At 50.9% G+C, this 5488-nt stretch overlaps 1 long non-coding RNA gene across 1 annotated transcript; it reads right to left on the bottom strand.

Moving 5' to 3' along the window:
• Positions 1–916: 916 nt before the first annotated feature.
• LOC112666811 (uncharacterized) lies at positions 917–4010 on the bottom strand. Its single transcript, XR_003140973.3, has 3 exons — positions 3573–4010; positions 3040–3169; positions 917–2207 (listed from the first exon to the last, which is right to left on the bottom strand). It is a non-coding gene; the product is annotated as an uncharacterized LOC112666811 (long non-coding RNA).
• Positions 4011–5488: the final 1478 nt, after the last annotated feature.

Here is a 5488-nt window from a genome sequence, read left to right as displayed (position 1 = left end):
TCACTGAGAAGTTGAGAAGCAGTGAGAGGGAGGATACCAGCGAAGCCCTTCAAGAGAGCCTTGCAAAAAATAGTGGAGGCAGATCCTATTGACCCTATTTGTCTGATGCTCCAAATTCAGTGACTTAGAAAGAAACCATATTTCCCAAGCCAAATTCAGCACATGTGACTTAATGGAGGCTTAAAAAACAAAACAAAACAAAAACAAAACAAAAATTCTTCTGTGAATTTATTTCTTCACCAGCAGTACATAGTTTGTATCACATTTATGTAGTTTTATTTTTTTTTAAGATTTATTCATGAGAATACACAGGAGAGAGAGAGGGGCAGAGACACAGGCAGAGGAAGAAGCAGGCTCCATGCAGGGAGCCCTACGTGGGACTCGATCCTGGGTCTCCAGGACCATGCTCTGGGCTGTGGGAGGCCCTAAACCTCTGAGCCACCCGAGCTGCCCACATTTGTGTAGTTTTAAAAAAATTTTCCCCTTCCTTTCTCTTTTTTATCCTCATGGCCATCCCCCCCATTAAATCTCTTGCATGTCTAATCCCATCTTGGTCCCTGCTTCCAGGAGGACTTAAACTGGTTCAATGACTCAAAAAAAGTGGTGCTGCCCACTGAAGACATGTGTGGCCCTGGTGGGTGGGGCTCAGATGGTTGCATGAGAGTCTGAGGAAAGCAGTAGAGTGGGGCCAGGCTTCCCCTGGCTGCCTCTGGGCAAAGACTGAGCACGGCAGGGGCGCAGGTGCCACACCCCTCCTGCCCAATGAGGGGACTCCTCTAATGGGGAATTTCAGCCTGGGGAGTCCCCAGCGGCCTGGCCCAGATTTTCTCAGGACTGCACTGCGGCCTTAGGTTCTTCCCCCCACCCCCCCACACCCCCGTCCTTCTCTCCTTCTCTGCTTATGCAGAGCCCCCCCCCTACTCAAACCCTTGATCCCTCAAACCCTTGATCCCTCACAGGTGTTTCCCCAAATAAATCTCTTGCACTTCTAATCCCATTTTGCTGTCTGCTTCTCAGAGGATCAGACAAGTAATGGATTCCCTTCCCTAAAAATAAATTAATTTGTATAAAACAAGATAGTTTGTAGCAAAACCATATCCCAGGCAATGAATAGTTCTAACACTTAAAAGCAGGGATGTACCAGAAGATTGGGGTGTGTGATCATACCACCAATGTTTTCTGAGAGCGGATTGTATTTCTAAGTGAGGATTTATCTGTACTAAGAATGGCCATTTCTTATTGCCTTCCCCACCCCTTTACAGGAACTTCCTCCAATTCAGAAGGCACCTGCACAGAGATGTTATCCTAATTCCCCTCACCCTGCTTCCCCCACCTCCCTTGCCAACATGGATTTGGAATCACATCATATCCAGATAAAGGGAACCATAGATCTCTTCAGGTGACCGACATAGGGATACTCTAAACTAGGGTGCTGTTTCACCCCCACACCCACACAAATCCCTCTCTTTATTCTCATTCATCCCTTCTTCCTCTTCCAATGTAATGATCCTTATCCCACCATGAAGATATGAGACTAGGATAGAGAGAAGGCTGGGACTTGAAGGTCAAGGCTTTGCCTTTGCAGTGAAAAAAAGTTGTTCCCAGTAGCAGGCTCCGACCAGCCAGGTGCTCACAGGTAGACCATGAAGTTCTCCCGCCAAACAGAGCCAACCTCACAGATCACCAACATCAGACGAGGTCTGACAAAACAGGTCCATTCCACAGTCATGTCTGAGGGCAGACAAAATCAAGGCCACTGTGCAAACCACAAAAACCACCCAACGTCCCCCACTGCCAGCTAACACAAGTGACAGTTCTCTTTTTTACCAAACACAGCTTTAGCTTTGCTGCCTTTGTCTGAGCTTCTATATAAAAATCAAGATACCCAATCATAGAATTGATCCTGCTTCCTCAAAGCACCCAATCCAGAAGGAACTCCTGCTTCCTTGAAACTGCCCCCACAGTACTTAACACAAGTTCTATTATAAGTCGTTTGTAACACCTACGGACTGGGATGGCCCAGGACTCCTCATCTAGACTCATCTAGACACCTATGCAGTCTCCCTCACTGCAGCAAATCAGTAAATCCAACTTTGTTCCTGATGGTCTTTGGCAATGGGCATAGACAGGTGGTCCACAGGTGGCCAGGCCCTGGCTTGTCTTAGCACTTTAGCTCCCGGGCCTGTCTCCAAGGTGCTGCATGCATCCTATGAGAGAGAAAAAAGAGAAGAAAGTGAAGGCAAGACCATAACAAGAAAAAAGGTCTCATATGTACGGCTAGGGTGAATCTCCTGACTATGGTTCCATTTTTTTTTTTTAAGATTTTATTTATCTATTCATGAGAGACACAGAGAGGCAGAGATACAGGCAGAGGGAGAAGCAGGCTTCCTGCAGTGAGCCTGATGTGGGACTCGATCCTGGGACTCCAGGATCACACTCTGGGCCGAAGGCAGGTGCTAAACCACTGAGCCATCCAGGGATCCCTATGGTTCCAATTCTAATGAATTGCTCTGGGCTTTGAACAATTCATACAAAAGTGGAGCTACATGTATCCTTCACAGGCCTGCAGAGTAAGTTTTCAACAAGTCAGGGATGAGAGCAAGGTGGGCCCAATGGCCGACTTACAGACAAACCACTTGCCCCAGCTGGGAGGAAGCAGCACGCTGAGGGAAAGCGGAAGGTACAGAGAACATGAGGAAGTGAACTGAGAGATAGTGCAAGTTGGAAGGAGAAGAGCTAAGAACATCAGAAGGAAACAGAGCTGCAAATGGACCCTAGGGGCCAGAGACGAGGAAAAGAGGAGGCCAAATTCATCCTGACCGTGAATCCTCTGCCCTTGAAGTATATCTCTGCCAAGGGACAACAACTTCGGGGAGGCCCTGGGAGAAATGGTGGGGGCAGGGGCTGGAAAGGTGGGGCAGATAAACACCAAAGTGAGGGAGAAGAGGAGAGGGCCATCCACTCCTGGGAATGGGGTTCAAAATTCACCTCCGAGTGTGACTTGAGTGGGAGCCTCAACTGGGCAAGTGTTCCCCTTACCTTTATGTGTCAGAAGGAAACTATCAAAGATAAGACTCCGGAGCAGATGCCAAGGCCCAGCCTTACTGCAGCCTTTACGATACTCTCCCCAAGACTTCTTGGGTTCTCCGAGCAGCTACCAATCAGTCGCCTTTCAAGAGAAACAACAGATCAATAACGAGGGTGGCCTTCCAGAGACTCAAGAGGTCAAAATTAACAGCCCAGCTTCCAGCGAGTGAGAGGAAGCAGAGTGTACCAGTTAGGAAAACAAATGCTTCCAAGGAGGGACGAGACGAATGGGGCTGTGGGTCCAAAGACAAGGAGCAGAGAGGCGCCTAGAAGGGAGCAGCAGCAGGTGCAGGTGCAGGTGCAGGTGCAGGTGCGCAGGCTGACCCCGAAGCCTCGCCGTCCTTGCACACTGCCACCCTTCGGAGCTGCGGACTTAAACTGTGGGAGAGCTGTTGGGCCCCAGTTAGGGAGATGCATGCTTTCCCCCTCCTCGCCCCCCAGATCGCAGGCCCCAACCGTGAGGCCAGGGGTCTCCCGGAGCAAACCTCTTCTGTCCTCAGCGGTGAAAACGTTCACCAGAAGCTCAGTCGGCGACGCCGTGGCACAGTTTCATGGATAAACGGGCTCGTTCTCCATCCGGCCAAGAAAGTCCCCGACTGGGGTCCCAGCAGGTCCATCGGCCGTGCCCCGCCGCCGCGGCCTCAAACCTGCCTTCCAGAGGCTTCTGCGCCCGCTTCCGTGCCCTCTACCTGGAGGCCCACCTGCAAGCCACGTCCGCGGGCAGGGCCGGGCGGGCTCACGGCCTCCCCCGTGCTGTCCCACCGGGACCAGAGAGCCGTTCTCCGCTGCGTGCAGGAGAGAGGACCGGAGCACCGGCTTCACTTCCAGAGACTAACGGCGGCGCCAACCGCCAGGTGAGATCCAGCCAACCGCCAGGTGAGATCCAGCCAACCGCCAGGTGAGATCCAGCCAACCGCCCCCGGCCCGGCCCCGCCCTGGCCCCCCGGCCCCGCCCCCGTCCAGCCCCGCCCACTCCCGCCTTCCCCTCCGCAGCAAGTCCCCGCCTACACCACCACCCACCGCCTCCGTTTCCCCACCCCCACAGCCTAGGGCCGTCACCCCCCTCCGCCCCCGCTCTCCCCACCCCCGCCACGCCCCCGCTGCGCCTCTGCCTGGAGCTCCCTCCCCTCCCCCAGGGCAGCGCCCACGGGGGCTCCGCCTCCAAGCCTTAAGGTCTTTCTCACCCTCTGTGAGGCTCCGGCATCTTTGGCACCGGTTGTCCTCACCCTGGTCCGTTTCATTTTATTTTTTGTTTTTTGTAAATTTATTTTTTATTGGAGTTCAATTTGCCAACATATACCATAACACCCAGTGCTCATCCCATCAAGTGCCCCCCTCGGTGCCCATCACCCAGTCACCCCCACCCCCCGGCCGCCTCCCCTTCCCCCACCCCTAGTTTGTTTCCCAGAGTTAGGAGTCTCTCATGTTCTGTCTCCCTTTCTGATATTTCCCACTCATTTTTTCTCCTTTCCCCTTTATTCCCTGTCACTATTTTTTATATTCCCCAAATGAATGAGACCATATAATGTTTGTCCTTCTCCGATTGACTTACTTCACTCAGCATAATACCCTCCAGGTCCATCCACATCGAAGCAAATGGTGGGTATTTGTCGTTTCTAATGGCTGAGGAATATTCCATTGTATACATAGACCACATCTTCTTTATCCATTCATCTTTCGATGGACACCGAGGCTTCTTCCACAGTTTGGCTATTGTGGCCATTGCTGCTAGAAACATCGGGGTGCAGGTGTCCCGGCGTTTCATTGCATCTGTATCTTTGGGGTAAATCCCCAGCAGAGCAATTGCTGGGTGTAGGGCAGGTCTATTTTTAACTCTTTGAGGAACCTCCACACAGTTTTCCAGGGTGGCTGCACCAGTTCACATTCCCACCCACAGTGCAGGAGGGTTCCCCTTTCTCCACATCCTCTCCAACATTTGTGGTTTCCTGCCTTGTTAATGTTCCCCATTCTCACTGGTGTGAGGTGGTATCTCATTGTGGTTTTGATTTGTGATGGCCAGTGATGCGGAGCATTTTCTCATGTGCTTGTTGGCTATATCTATATAGCTTGTTGGCTACATATGTCTTCCTCTCTGAGATTTGTTCATGTCTTTTGCCCATTTCATGATTGGATTGTTTGTTTCTTTGCTGTTGAGTTTAATAAGTTCTTTATAGATCTTGGAAACTAGCCCTTTATCTGATACGTCATTTGCAAATATCTTCTCCCATTCTGTAGGTTGTCTTTTAGTTTTGTTGACTGTATCTTTTGCTGTGCAAAAGCTTCTTATCTTGATGAAGTCCCAATAGTTCATTTTTGCTTTTGTTTCTCTTGCCTTCATGGATGTATCTTGCAAGAAGTTACTGTGGCCAAGTTCAAAAAGGGTGTTGCCTGTCTTCTCCTC

The sequence above is a fragment of the Canis lupus genome, chromosome 20, assembly GCF_003254725.2.
Source record: "Canis lupus dingo isolate Sandy chromosome 20, ASM325472v2, whole genome shotgun sequence".
NCBI classification, from domain to species: domain Eukaryota; kingdom Metazoa; phylum Chordata; class Mammalia; order Carnivora; family Canidae; genus Canis; species Canis lupus.
Note: the sequence above shows the minus strand (reverse complement) of the source record. Positions and strands in the feature narration are given on the sequence as shown.